Source organism: Gorilla gorilla, chromosome 12 (assembly GCF_029281585.2).
Source record: "Gorilla gorilla gorilla isolate KB3781 chromosome 12, NHGRI_mGorGor1-v2.1_pri, whole genome shotgun sequence".
In the NCBI taxonomy this organism is placed as follows: Eukaryota; Metazoa; Chordata; class Mammalia; order Primates; family Hominidae; genus Gorilla; species Gorilla gorilla.
Genome location: NC_073236.2, coordinates 118,602,411 through 118,615,635, shown reverse-complemented (window position 1 = coordinate 118,615,635; position 13,225 = coordinate 118,602,411). Strand labels below are relative to the sequence as shown.

General features: G+C 40.3%; 1 long non-coding RNA gene across 2 annotated transcripts in view; it reads left to right on the top strand.

Moving 5' to 3' along the window:
- Nucleotides 1-218: 218 nt before the first annotated feature.
- LOC129531803 (uncharacterized) overlaps nt 219-13,225 on the top strand; it is a 72,597-nt gene continuing 59,590 nt past the window's right edge. For both annotated transcript variants that reach the window (XR_010130045.1, XR_008677214.1), the window contains exons 1-2: nt 219-312; nt 1,585-1,708. This is a non-coding gene — a long non-coding RNA (uncharacterized lncRNA). The remainder of the gene's footprint in view (nt 313-1,584; nt 1,709-13,225) is intronic.

Genomic DNA, 13,225 nt, shown 5'->3' with positions numbered 1-13,225 from the left:
TGTCTCTTAATATTGTGTGATTCATATAAAGCTAAATAAAAGTACTCGCAATTTTTCAAATTTGAATCAATTTATTTTTGATAGTGTTAGAAAGGTCTAGTATTCTGTTGATACTTGTTTTATTGCTTAATTGATGATCTTTTACTATTTCTAAAACATGTTTTTTATATTTTTCTCATAATTTTAAAATTCTTTATTTAATTAACAATTTTTATTTTAGAGATGGAGTCTTACTCTGTTCCCATGCTGGTCTCAAACTCCTGGGCTCAAGTGATTCTCCAGCATCAGCCTCCACAGTAGCTGGGACTGCAGGTGAGCACCACCATGCCTGGCTTCTCATAATTTTTAAATAAACTTTTTATAACTGGAATAGTAATTTTTTTTACCATCTCTACATTCAGAAATCATTTTCTATTTTATGTAGGAATCTAAGATATTTTATAGCTGACCAAAGTTATACTCTCAGATCCCATTAAGACTCTTACAAAATTATTGTTGGATATTTAATTCTAATTCAGGTAACTAAATCTATTGATTGCCTTTTTTACTCTTGGGAGAAACCTAATCAAATTCATTGTATATTGGCTGAAAATGTCTCAGCATTTTTTACTTTGTTATCTCGAAAAACTTGTTACACAACAAACCACATTTTTTTTTTTTTTTGGTTTGCTTGGCTGCAACAAATTGCAGTCACCATGCATCATAAAACATGTGACATACTTTCTTCCAGGCTTTTTTTTTTCTTTACCTTTCCAGTTGTAGTAGCAGCTTTTGCATTTTCTTTCAAATCTGCATCAATAATACGCCTTCATTTTCATGTTAAAAAATTACCTATATTCATTTCTTTAAACTAGAAAAATGGTTTAGTTACATTATAATAAAAACAATAATAAACATTTTAATTTAATTATCAATTACATTTTATATTGGTATTATTGGGATATTTACTGATTACAAAAAATATTTTTAAAAACGCAATATTACGCTTATACCTGGAAAAAAATTGTAGTGAATTTGTTGACATCTGCTCAGTTGGTGATATGTTTATATATAATACTAGAAATAATGCATGCCCCTCATAAGTGCTTTATATATAGTAATATTATTCCATGAAATGGTTAACGTGCCATGTAATCTTACACAAAAGATGAAGTTATGTGTAACAAAAAAAATTTTACACTGTTTCAGTCTTTTATTTTTTTTTTTTTTTTGAGACGGAGTCTTGTTCTGTCACCCAGGCTAGAGTGCAGTGGTGTGATCTCGGCTCACTGCAAGCTCCGCCTCCCAGGTTCACGCCATTCTCCTTCCTCAGCCTCCCCAGCAGCTGGGTCTACAGGTGCAGGCTGCCAAGCCCGGCTAATTTTTTTGTATTTTTAGTAGAGATGGGGTTTCACCATGTTAGCCAGGATGGTCTTGATCTCTGACCTTGTGATCCGCCCCCTCGGCCTCCCAAAGTGCTGGGATTACAGGCGTGAGCCACTGCGCCTAGCCGGTTTCAGTCTTTAAATTTAACTTCACTAAAATTAGTTCAAATTAAGTATTCCATTTCTCAGTTGCACTAGTCATATTTTATATGCTCAACAGCCACGTGAGGTTAGGGGCTACCATAATGGATGACACAGATCTAAGACTTCTGGACATCTTGCAGAACATCACATTTATCCATTACATCAATGACATCATGTTGACTGGGCTGGAAGAAGAAGAGGTAGGTGGCATACTGAAAGCTATGGTAAGACTCATGGGGAGCAGAAGAGGAATTCTGCAAATATTCAGGAACCTATTATATTCATAAAATTTTTAGGAACCCAGTGGTCAGAAGCATGATACAACATCCCTCTGAAAGGAAAAGAGAATTGTTGCATCCTGCACCTTCTGTCTTGAAGAAGGGAGCACAACAGTGCTGGTAGGACTTTTCAGTTCCATTGGTAGTGTATTCTACACATAGAGATATTGCTTTGGCCCATACATAAGTAACACAAAAGCCTACCAGCTTTAAGAAGGCCCAGAACAGGCAAAGTTTCTGCAGTCCTACCACTTCAGCCATATGATCCAGTAGACTCTGTGGTGTTGGAGGCATCGGTGGTGGCAAGAGATGCCACCTAGGGGTTGTGACAAGCTCTAGTGATGGAATCCCAAAGCAGGCCCATGAGGTTCTAGAGTAAAGGCATGCTACCTGCAATGGAGAATCATGGTTTTTTGTTTGTGTGTTTTTTGGTTTTGGTTTAAAAAAGAACAAAAATCAGCTCCTAGTATACTACTGAGCCCTGATAGTGACAGAATGCCTGACAATGGGGCAACAGGTGACCATGTGGCTGAAACTCTCCATCATCAGTTGAGTCCTGTCAGACTTTCCAAGTTGTAGGCTGGGTAGACCCACAACAATCCATTGCAAGATGGAAGTGGTGCATCCCGGGTTGGGCATGAACAGGACCAGAGGACACAAGCAAGTACCTGAGCAGGTAGCCCAGATCCCTGTGGCATCCACTACTATTGCATTAGTGATTATCCCTTGGCTCATGCCTAGGACTGTGTGGGGGATCTCATGCAAGCAGTTGAGGAAAGAGGAAAAAGGCTGATCTTGCTTACCAATGGGTCAACTTGTTACATGGGTAAAAACCAAAAATGGACAGCCACCTCATTACAGCCTGGAGGTATCCTTGAAAAAGAGCAGTGGGAGAAAATTCTCTTAATTGTAAGAGCTTTGGATAATGCACTTGGCCATCTATTTTGTATGAAAAAAGAAAAGGTTTAATACATATGGCCTCACAGGCAGTAGCAAATAGAAACAGATTGGAAGATCAATAACGAAGTCTGGGTTGATAACATGTGCATGGACAAATGCGAATTGTCATGAAGTGTGAAGATTTTTATAGCACATGTTGTACCCACCAGAGATCACCAAAAGAAGAGGCACTAAACAACCAAATAGGCAAAATGACTCAGCTGGATGATGGCAGCCAGCCTCTGTCATCAGTTTCTTCAGTGCTGGCTTGAGGGATACATGAACAGAGTGGCCATTATGGCAGAGGTGAATGCTACACCTGGGTTCAGCAACACGGATTCTGAGTTACCAAGGCTAATCTATTTACTCCCACCACCAATGTCCAGCCTGCCAGCAACAGAGGCCAGTGCTGAACACCCAAATTGCACCATTCCTTGAAAATATAAAGTGGCCACTGGTGGCAAGATAATAACACTGGACCCCTCTCATCCTGGGAGGTGAGCAGTTTCCTTTCACAGGAATAAACACATAGAACTTGTGTGGGTATAAGATTTTCCCACCTACAGGGCCCAGCCAGCACCACTAGCAAAGAGTTTATGTAGTGTTGCATTCAACAACATTGGATCCAACTGGAAAGGGAAAGAGGGAGGGAGGGATGGGATTGGGGGTAGGGGAGAGAGAGAGCAAGAGAGCTGCATTCCCAGAATGAAAGAGGTTCAGATGCCTAGAGAGGTATCAGTAAAGGGGAGTGGGAGACAGAAAGTTGGAAGGTTTTTCAAGGGGTGGATCATGGAAAGGCCTTGTAGGCCATGCTAACAAGTTCGAGCCATATGGATATAGGTAACAAATGAAGGACTTTTTTTTTTCTTTTTGAGACAGAGTGTCACTCTGTGGCCCAGGCTGGAGTGCAGTGGTGCAATCTTGGCTCACTGAAACCCCTGCCACCTGGATTCAAGAGATTCTCATGCCTTAGCCACTCACGTAGCTGGGATTGCCAGCATGCCCCACCATGCCTGGCTAATTTTTGTATTTTTAGTAGAGATGGGTTTCGCCATGTTGGCCTAGCTGGTCCTTGAACTTCTGGCCTCCAGAGATCCTCCTACTTTGGCCTCCCAAAGTGCTGGGATTACAGGCGTGAGCCACCGTGCCAGATCCCACTGAAGGATTTTAGAAAGGTGGGTGGCATGATTGGATTCGCCATGAACTCCTTATTATCTCGGACTTTATTTCTTACCTTATTTGTTGAGAAGAAGAGGGATGTGAAATTTGGAACTAAATTAAAATCCATGTGAGCCAGGCCTCTGTCCTATTTATCTCAGAAGAATGCCCTCTCATTTTTATAATGAGACAATCGCCAAGATTATACTTTTTTTAAAGTAGCGAAAACATACAAAAGGAGTAAAGGGGATCTTTGCCTGCTCATATTTGTGAAAACCAAGAACAGAATATAGAAATGCCCAAAGAGCATGTTTGAATACATCTCTTTGTAAAACATGACAGAAAGGAGTGATTATTTAAATTGGACAGGACTTTGCATTCCTGGCTCCTTGGTGGCAGTGTCTTTTGTCTGAACTCTTTTACTAGAAAAATGTCACGAAGGATAAAAAATGAGCCCAATAAGTTTTATTCAATTTCAGAGTCTATTATATATTCTGTTTTACACAAAGCATATAATTTTAAATTTCATAGATAGGCACACTGAACATACACTTGGTAGATATACAGCTATTTGTACGAGTGAAATTGAAACCCTCCAGGGAGGGTACATTAATAATTCCTTACTTGTAAGACAGAACAGCCATCTCATATTCCAAACAAAGCCCGGCCAGCACAGAAGTGATTCATGGTCATTTATGAAAACTGATTACCAATCACCAGATCGTAAAGCCATGGCAACATTTATTTTTCAATCTCATAAACAATAAAGCTCCTTTTTGTTAAACACATGAGGGACCTCTTTCCCATGGAGGAGTTAGTAAATGCAAAAGCTGATTTTCCACATCTGACAGCATTCATGAAAGGTGATGAATACATGTATGATAAACACATATTTCAGTAGAAAGAAAAATTAATGTGTATATACCTACATAGCGTTTTCTTTCACTGGGGTGTTGATCTGAGAGTAGCGGTCGGGGGAACCTGAATCTTTTATTTTAGTGCCTCAAAGGCAAACATTTTCCTAATTGGACAGTTTAAAATATTCAGTTCATTAATCCTAGATAAAAGCCATATTCATATTTAGCTTAAATGGTTCTTTTCAACAAGATATATTAAAATTGTAGTTTCTGTATTTAATAATGAGAAACAAGAGATCACAATAATGTCTGATTTGTAGCTTATTCTCGATACTTGGTAAAGACATTAGACAAACCATTTATGAATTTTCTATCAACGAAGTGTCCTAAGGTACCACCAGGAAGAACCAGCATGGTTTTGTGACCCACAGATCCTGCTGGGGCTGCTTTTTCCTATTCCAGTGGTTGAAAGCCAGGCCAAGTGGACACAAAAAGTAGCAAGGTCATTCTCTGCTTGGCCTTCACTTGTTGTGTCAATGTCTGTTATGTGTCCCAGGGAGACAGTAACTTCTCCAAGGTCAGCCTGAAAGCCTGGAAGTCTTCTCCCCCATCCTGTAGCCAAAAGTGGTGGTGAAGGGATATGAAATCCAACACTGAGTGAAGGGGTAGGCAGAGGGTGGGGGGATGGAGGAACACAGGCAAATCAATTTCCCATGATGTGCATAATTGGTCTTACATTTGGAAGTGCTTCTTAAAACATTTTCATTCAGAGTGAGCTGAAGAAGTTTAAGAAATAAGCAGTCCTAAATCAGATGATAGGTTGGGCCATTTTCAAGGGTCATGTGGCCAGAGCTGAGCAAGTTGAAATTTTGCTGGCAGAAGTCCATTGGTATTTTTGGACCCCTGTAGGAAGAATAGGTAAATGTAGATTTTAGGCAACGTGGCTTCTCCTGATGTAACTCTTGAGTTTGACTTTGAAGCACTGGGCCCGGACTTAGTCTTTCCAGAGCCTTAGGACCCCCATGTCTAGGTATTCATTAGAAGAGGCGAATCCATGTCCAGTCTTTGGCTCCTGCCTTGTTACATCTCTTCCTTGTCCTTTGGCCACGCTCTGCTCCAGGCTTGAGCCTTTTTTATTTCTATAACACAATTTGATTCACTCTTATTGAAAATCTTGACTGGTGGCATCATTAATAATACATTCATTACCTCAGTCAAAAATGGCCAGCGTCCTGCCTTCTTATCTGCTTCCTTGAACATTTTATTGCCAAACCATGAAAAGAAGTGGAGTTGTGGGGGCAAAAGTAGTTCAAAACTTCCAGTCCAGTTCTGGCCACAAGAACAATCTTTAATTCTTGTTTTGCACCAAATATACTATCCCTCCTGGGTCTGTTCTAAGCTGTGTAAGCAGATAATTTCCAGTTTTTCAATGGCATTTTTAATAGTTACCTTCTGGAATTCAGCTTTCAAGGGATTTCCTGATAAGAGCTATGTAATCAGGATGGAATCTCTTATTAAAAGGATTTTCCTTTTCCAAATCTTGAAAAAAGTCTGTTTCTCTCTTCTCAAATTATCAGGCAATCTATCAATAATTGAAGGTGAGATTGAAACTATGACCTTGGCAGGTAGTGCAGAAGATTTGCTGAAGTTGTTTAATAGTGTGAGCTATTTTTTAGATTACGGAGTGTTTTTAAACTATATTAAAAGTAAACTTCTTTTCACACTCTTCAGGGGCCTGGGAACAGGTTCATTTGTTCAACAAACATTTCACTTATTCAACAATCAGTACTATGAAAGTAGAGGAAAAGAGTGAATTGAGGAAGTTTCCAGTTGCCCTTCACACTGACTCTCCTTGGCACATTGCTGCTGATGGGTCCATCCTTGGCCTACTTACCATGGTGTCGCACAGTTATGAGGACAGTTCTAAGTCTGTCTCTGGATAAATGATGTACCGGGCCCTAGTGCATACAGACCTTCACCTGAATCACAGGGGGTATGTTAAAATGGCTGCAAGCCAGATACACAGTCAGTATCTAAATGGAAGGACTGGAAATCTGTGTTTCCACAAGTTCCCCAGGTGATTCTCAGGCAAACTAAAGTCTGAGAATTAAAGCATCAGAAATTGTGCCTAGAAGCCTGCCTTTGTAAGTTAATAGAGTGATCTTGGACAATCTATTTAACCCCTCAGTACCTCAGTTTCCTCATCTGTAAAATGGCAGATAATAACAGTGTCTACCTCATGGGAATAGTTTTAAGGATTATGTAGTTATTAATTAAAAGATGTTAAATGCTTAGACCAGAGCTTAGAGGTGCTATGTAACTGTTTTCAATTATTATCACCATTAGTTCTAGGGTTGCTTATAGCTGGAGACTCAGCCTGTACGGTTTTCCCTATGAACCTTCAGCTGTGCCCAGTTTCAGGGCTCAGCAGGGTGTCTGAAGGCAAGGTCTCTTGTCTTGTGCTTAATTGGGAGAGGATGAGCAGGGGGCATATTGTGAAGCAAGGGGGCTCAGAGAGCTCTGGGCAGTAGACGTGGTGATTGAGGCCAACTTTCGTTTAAGTCTCAATACTGCCCCCTCGTGGCAGTGTAAACTAAGGCCGGAGCCTATTTCCGTTACCTGTTAGACGGAAGTGAAAAAATTAATGGCTACTCTCTTTCATCTCTTCAATTTTGCCTTTTGAAACGAATCGTTAAAATAGGGACATTTCCTGTTAACTTGACTTTGGTATTGTGTTCTCTGACCCAAAACTGGGAAACCACGCTAAAGGGTGATTCCACAATGAGCTGGTCAATCTTGGCTATCACCTTCCTCCAAGTTATATTGTGGGAGGCTAAGTAAAGAATTAGGAGAGAGTGGAGAGGCGGAGAGTTCTTTGGAGATAGAGTGTTAGTGTGCAGAACGTTCCCTCCTGTCCTGTCTTCTGCCCCTTCCTCCTCTCAAACCTGAGTGGGAAGGGGCTTCACACAAAGATCAGGAAAGCTTGACGTATGGCTAGTGAACTTTAGGAGGGAGAGGTACTGGGATGTGGCTCAACCAGAGAAAGTCCCAGGTGAGCAGCTGGCTGGAGTTCCTTGTGGTGGCCGAGCAAAGACAGGGCTACCGTAGAGTGAGCTGCCCTCCCACCACAGTGGGGCAAACGTGCTTGTTTCCTGTGGGCCAATGTAGAGTCTGATGGACAGAGGAGGCCATGCGCCATCTTGCAAAAGAACCTTGGCCATGAGGCATCCTGCTTGGGGGTGAGGTGGGCTCTGCAGAAGGACTGCACTATTAGCTGTAGAAGCCATGGAGCATCCTGTGGGGTTAGCTAGAAATTGTACTAGGGAACTGCAGTCAGAGAATGGGGGATGGAGGAGAATTTCTAAATACCCACAAAAGCAACCTGGGAGAGAAAGGATCAAGTCCAACATATGGACAATTACTACACTCAGGGTACCAACACTGGATTACTATGGAGAAGCCAGAAACGGTCAGTGGGGGAGGAGGTGAAGCAAACCAAATCTGAAATTGTCCACGCCCCTCCAACTCTGCTGATGTAGGATGTAGGTTTCTGAGCCTGGGACAAACCAAAGCTTGGCAACAGGAGAGACTTTATATTGAATGAGGGTTTGAAAGTTTAATATTAAACTTGACTGGGACTTTCCAAATCATGAAGTAACTGAAAATGCTGTAGGAACTGTCCAGGATTTTATCTGACAGGGAAGACTGATTCTACAGAGTAGGTGTAAAGGATCAGCAGTGAGATAGAAGAAAGTTACCTTTGGCTTGCACACTGCCAAGTCCAGCTGGTTCACTAAACTAGGTAGCCTTGTAATGTAAGATTCAAAGGCGCTAATGTGTGGGAAAGTACTTTGAATATTATAAGGTGATGTACATACTTTGAAATTAAAAATATTTTTATATATAGGTGTAGCTAAAAAAATAAGACAGAAGAGACCTATTAAGCACCTACTCAGTGCAAAGTTGACCTTGCTTTCAGTGTTTAGAGGATGCAGGAAAAAAACAGGACATTGTTCCTGCCTGTGGGGAGCTTATTGTCTCTAAAGAGCGACAGTTGCAAGCCCCACCATTTCCTTATCCTCTTTTCTGCCAGGTCAAATGAAGTCAGACAGCAAAGGTGATTGAATTTTCAATCTTGAAAATACATCATGGAACCTGATTTTCCAAAGAAGTGATTCAAACTGAACAGCAAGGTAGCTTACCTTATTGCTGCCTGTCTCAGAACTCAAGCTCACACTTCTCTTTTCTTCAAATACTCGCCTGTTTCTAAGAATCTGCCCACTGCTCTGGGTCCCGATGCCTCGATGCTGCATCTTGCTGCCCCGGTACTCTCTTTAACCTCAGGAGAAGAATCCCCGCATTGTGTCACTAGAATGTGGAACAGAGAAGAAGGAAGAGCTGACATAGTACAGACCAAGAAGATTTTAAAAACAAACAAAACCACATCCAGTTCCATCAGCCACACCTGGCAGTAAAGCCCTCAGTGGCCAACTCAGCAGTCCCACTTTGGTTCTTCTTAGACGGCAGCATCTTCTTAGATAATGCTGTGCGTGATGCACAGTAGAAGCTTAATAAATACTATGACAAATTAATGTCTTTACTGATTATATATAGTTTTCTGGGTGAGAGCAATGAAGATAATCCTATGTCTTCCTTAATCCAGGCAACAGACAGCTTTCTGTTTAAATTGTGTTCTGGATAATCAGGGTATACAGAATGCTGATGTATTACCGTAGTATCAAACTACAATAAGGCAATGTTAATCTAGCAATATATATAATGAGAATATTGGCTACAACAGAAAAACAGGGGCTTGTCTGGTCTGTATCTCTCAAGTGTGAGGGAACAGTTTAGTCAAACAAGTTGAAAAATAAAACAAAATTTAAAAAGGATAAAAAAAACCCTGGTTCTTTGTTTTCCAGGGGAGACCATCTCTATACTGAACTAAATTTAACTTCCCTATTGTGTATGATTGCCCTCCAGTATGGGGCTACTCTGCCCAGAGGGACGACTTTGCCCTTGATGAGGATTAATCCCACTCTTGACCTATACAGATGGTTTTAGTGACTGTATCTTTTGTGCAGCTCCATTTCTTCTCAAAATGTGCAGATGAGATGTTTCTTCCAGCCTCCGGATATTGAGGTGCCTGGGATACCTGAGTGAGGGAAGAAAGGAGCACCAAGAAGTGGCAGCTGAAGCTAGATTGCATAAGAGAGACAGGAAGACCATCCAAGGCAGACAGAAAAATTCAAAAGAGAGCAGCTGTCTGGGGCTATTTATCACATGAACAAAGTCAGAAGCCGTTCAATCTTCCTCCTGTATTACATCAGGGTTCATTTTAAAAAGATACGCAACTTGGTGATCACAAGTTATTAAAAAAAAGTAGAAGAGATGGAAGTGTGGGTGTCATGCATTGTGAAAAATTGTCCATTTAAAATGGATACAAAATGGAGGCACAATTTTATTTTATGACAGTAAACTTATCTAGAATGCTGCATTCCCGTAGCCTATCAGCTGAGATTTAGTTGATTGAACACCTTCCGCTTGTCTTTGTCAGGCCCATAGATACATGAAGACTGGTCTCTGTCCTCAAGTTGCTTACAGTTTGCAGGTGCTACACCAATGGGAATCATTTGTATCTCACATAGGGCGAGTATTGATGGTTGCTCTGCCAAGCCTTTTAGTGACTCTTACCTTGCTCTTCACGCAAAGAATATATCATATACTGCTGTGCCACCCAGGGCCATTCTCTCACAAATTAGAGCTCCGTGATCCTGATCCTCAGAGTTGTAGAATGAATTCCACCCTAGGATCCAGAAAGGAGTTTTGGGGAGGGTTTTGGAAAGGGTGCGAGAATAACCCACAACCTAGGGAAGCAGGCTGCATCACAAAGCATGAATAACCAGGCCCCACAGTGGTTCGTGGAGCTCCAAGCAGAATCTGTCTGCCCAGAGGCAGCATGTGGTTGGAGGGGAAAGAGCCTACCTGGTAGGAGATGACCTAGCTGTCAGTCATCCTTTTAAAGCTACAGGCCTTGGGGGAAATATTTTTCTTTTGGAACCTCAGTTTTATCATCTGAAAACCAAGAGGTCTGACCTCACACCCTCTGTAAAATTCTTCCTGAGTTGACTTTCTGATTAAGCCATTTCCTCTTGCTATGTGCTATTGTCGTTCACAGCTGGATCTGTTTCACTGACATTTGGATTAAGCCCAGTGAGGCAGTAAATACACAGCGCAAAGTTCTTTATATGATAATAGGGTGGACCCTGGCTGGCTGAAGGCCCTGTGCACCCAGGCACAATGGCCCCAGAATTCTGCATCTGACTCAGTGCTCCCCACATTATGTGCAATAGACTTTGGTGAGGATCAAAGAGAGGCATTGAGGAACCATGTCCACCCTCACATATCCTTGATCTTGAATGTAACCTTCACACTGCTGGTTTGTTGATTGGCCTATTTTGGAAGACTTCTTAGCCAAGGTCCAGTTGCCAGAATGGCCAAGTCTTCATATCTGAACTAACATTTGTATTCTCCCATAGGTCACATGCTACCTGATTTGAGAAATTAGGACACATTAAAGATTGTATTAATTCCCAGTCATTCCTTCAAAACAAAAAAAAAATGACTGAACAAATAGTCATAAGTTTATTTAATTTCTATTTGCTCAGGCTAGACATCTTAGGACACCCTTAAGCTTCTTCTTACCTTGGGACTAATATGTAATCAGTAATGAAGCCTTTTGATGCTTCTCCATGCTGCTGTTCCTCTCTGTGTCTATCTCTACAACCCTAATTTAGGACCATCTCACAGTCTATCTTGACTACTACAATATTTTCCAGAATGGCCACCATGCCTCATCTTTCAACATTTCCAAATCCCATTTGTCATATGTGTGTATCTACATTAGCTTGATACATCTTAAACCTTGGCCATGGTTTTCTCTTAGACAGAAACATCAGTGTTTTCTATTGATCCAGAAAGAAGTCCAAATTTCTCAGGTTCATGTTTAGCGCCCTCCACCCCGCCTCTCCATCCTCTGTTTATCCTCGTCCTGACATAGTCCAACACAAAACCTAGGTCCTGTCATCACTAAATTTTTAGCGAGTCTGCGAATAACTTCCATTTCCTTCCATTACATATCATGTACATTCCTTAAACCCTCCACCATGCTGTAAGCACTTTACGGGTAATATTCAAGCTGACTTCCTCTATCTCCCATAATAGCTAGCCAGGGGTGTGACACAGACTTCATTTTAGTTCTTATAGAACAAATCAGTGATTGTCCCCCACAAAGCCAACGCCATTTCTACCTTCAAGTCTTTCTCGGACAATGCCCTCTTGGAATGCTCCCTTCTGCTCACCTTACGTTTTTTGATAATTTTGGTGAGTTAAAGTTAATTTTCATCTAAAGTTTCCCTTTTCTTGGCATAAAGCTCCTGATAATCTGTTCTTATCATATTAGTTTTGGTGGCATTGGTAATTAAATTCCCCTTTTTATTCCTAATATTGTTTATTCATGTGTTCTGTACCTTTTATCTTGATCAATCTTGCTAGACGTTTGTTAATTTTATTACTTTTCACAAGGAGCCAACTTCTAGCTTTTGTTTTACCCTCTCTTTTGTATATTGCTTTTCTATTTTATTAATCTGCTTTTATCTTTATTGTATGTTTCTACTTGCTTTGGGTTTAATTTGCTGTTCTTTTTTTAACTTTCTAAGACAGCTGCTTAGTTCAATACTTCTCAACTTTTTTTCTTTTTCCAACATAAGCATTTGAGATTCTGGTCTTGCTATCACGATCGTTTTAATTGCATTTCATAATGCAGGAAATTGCTACATAGCATTACCATTTAGTTTTAGATATTCTTGAATTCGTAATATGATTTTGTCTTTGATGTGTGAATGATTTAGGAGGGGGTGCTTGTATTTCCAAACGTGAAGTTTTCCTAGTTATCTTTTAGCTACTATTTCTTAGCTAATTGCTTTGTGAATTTAGCATGAAAGCAAATCCTTTGAAATGTGTTGAGATTTTCTTTATGGTCCAATATATTGTTGATTTTGGTTGAAAATATTTCATTGTCTTAATTGTTGGGTGGAATGTTCTAGAAATGTCCATTGTGTGAGGCAGCTAATAGTATCATTTCAGTTGATATTCTTAATGGTTTTATCCTCTGCCTAGGCTAATAGCTACCAAGATAGTTGTTAAACAAAATCTTTAACGTGGTAGTTTGTGTATTTTTCTGTATAGGTATAGAAATATTTGCTTTAAATATTTTCAGGATATATATTAGGTGTATATGTATTAAGAGTGATTATGACTTTTTGATAAACTGAACCTGTTAACATTATATAGTGACCTTTTTTCTCTCTCTAGTTATATTTTTCCCTGAGTCAATTTTGTCTGATATTGATACAATATTCTTTATTTATTTAATATTTATCTGGTATATATATCTTTTCATTATTTTACTTTCAGTCTTGTGGTA